The following is a 2,277-nucleotide window of genomic DNA, read 5'->3' on the forward strand; positions in this document are numbered from 1 at the left end:
TTGTCCCCTAGCAATAACCAATCGAATGGCTTTTTTTCTTCTTCTATTAATTTTATGTGTTTGCAAGTGACAGAAAGTCTGTGGGGCTTTGCCGCCCCCAAATGGAAAGTTTGGGAAAGTACAGCGTAAACCTAAGGCAGGGCAAAGCACAAAGTGTACACTGTATATCGTAAACTGTATCGTATACTATATATAACTGTCTAATATATATATATTAGTATATTAATAATATGAATGTATATATATATATATATATATATATATATATATATATATATATATATATATATATATATATATATACTAATATGAATGTATATATATATATATATATATATTAGTATATATATACTAATATGAATGTATATATATATATATATATATATTAGTATATATATACTAATATGAATGTATATATATATATATATATATATATATATATATATATATATATATATATAGGTTAGAGTGAGACAGTTCAACTGCCAGACTGGGAGTAGAGGAAAAATTTATCTTAAAACCTTCTCTTTAAACTGCTGCTGTGTCCACAGTGTTCGGTCTACAGCTATTATTTGACCCTCAAGACGTAGCCATCGTTATTCTCTTTCCAACAGTGTGTCTTCCAAAGCTCAGAGATGTAAACTTTTTGAACTGTGTGGATCCAAGTAGGGGGATCACATTTCAGTCATTCAGTGATTAAAAGAATATGAACTTTTAATATTCTTTCGGTTGTTTTCTGACTCTATTTTCGTTTGTCATTACTCAGCTTTTTCTAATTTACATTTTAAACCTGTTCAGCTACTTTTCAACTTCTTCTGTGTGAACGTCAGCTTTCAACAGTTCTGCACTTTTTTCAGGTGAAAAATTCAGTATTTTTCAGCTCATTCAATATTTTTAACTTAACATTCAGCAAATATATCATTTCAGCGCGAAACATTCAGTTTCTTCATTCATTCATTCTTCAGAAAATGCATTTTCTAGCATTCATACTGAGAACATATTCATACTTACTTCATCACTGGATTGTTATTAACTTCATAGCTGGGAGGCAGTGATTACACTGGAACATTATTAACAATTCTGACACATAATAGTTTGAAAAAATCCCCTGGTTTGTTCTCGACACCCACTCACAGAACCGTATTAATTTTCATGGCATAGATAAAAGAAGGTGGTGGAAACATTCCTCCAAGATTTTGGTCCTTACCAACATGATAGTATCACACAGTTTTTGCATTTGTTGGCTGAATATCCAGGATGGGAGTGCCCCTTTTCACCACATCCAAAAGGTGCTCTATTGTAGTGGGATCTGGTGACTGTGGAGGCTACAGTGGGGCGATCGTGGCTCAAGAGTTGGCAGTTTGTCTTGTAATCGGAAGGTTGCCAGTTCGAGCCCCGGCTCGGACAGTCTCGGTCGTTGTGTCCTTGGGCAAGACACTTCACCCGTTGCCTACTGGTGGTGGTCAGAGGGCCCGGTGGCGCCAGTATCCGGCAGCCTTTCCTCTGTCAGTGCGCCCCAGGGTGGCTGTGGCTGCAATGTAGCTTGCCATCACCAGTGTGTGAATGGGTGGATGACTGAATGTGTAAAGTGCTTTAGGGTCCTTAGGGACTAATTAAAGCCCTATACAAATACAGGCCATTTACAGTGAACTCATCATTATGTGCAAACCAGTTTGAGTATATCTAAGCTTTGTGACCGTGCTGGAAGCAGCCATCAGAACATGGGTACTCTGCTATGGATGAATGGATCCATGCTGTTACTGTCACTGAATGCATATTTTCGTTTTCTCATCAGTCTCTATAAATCCCAGAATTGGTTGTGAAGGAAAATCCCAGCATACATCACCACCTATAACGGCTTCAGCTCTTCTGGAAAGACTTTCGGCATTGTTTAGGAGTATGTTTCGGGGAATTTTTGACCGAAAGCACATTTGTGAGGTCAGACACTGATGTTGGACGAGAAGGCCTGACTCACAGTCTCCGCTCTAATTCATTCCTAAGGTGATGACAAGTTCTCCTGGGAACTGCCAATCCCAGACTCATCCGTTGGCTCATCAGGCAGAGAAGCATGATTTGTCACTCCAGAGAACACATCTCTCCCCTGATGCCCTGATTTTTTGGCTCATGATCAAGAAAGCATCTACCTTAATGCATTTCAGTTGGCCTCTTTTACCTTTCTTTGAGGTTAACGATTAGTTATGTAAACTAAAAATGAACACCATGTCAGGCATTTTTTTCCTAACCCCCTTTGTTCTGTTGTTGTGTTTAAGTATCTGC

This window comes from Maylandia zebra, linkage group LG10 (genome assembly GCF_041146795.1).
Source record: "Maylandia zebra isolate NMK-2024a linkage group LG10, Mzebra_GT3a, whole genome shotgun sequence".
NCBI classification, from domain to species: Eukaryota; Metazoa; Chordata; class Actinopteri; order Cichliformes; family Cichlidae; genus Maylandia; species Maylandia zebra.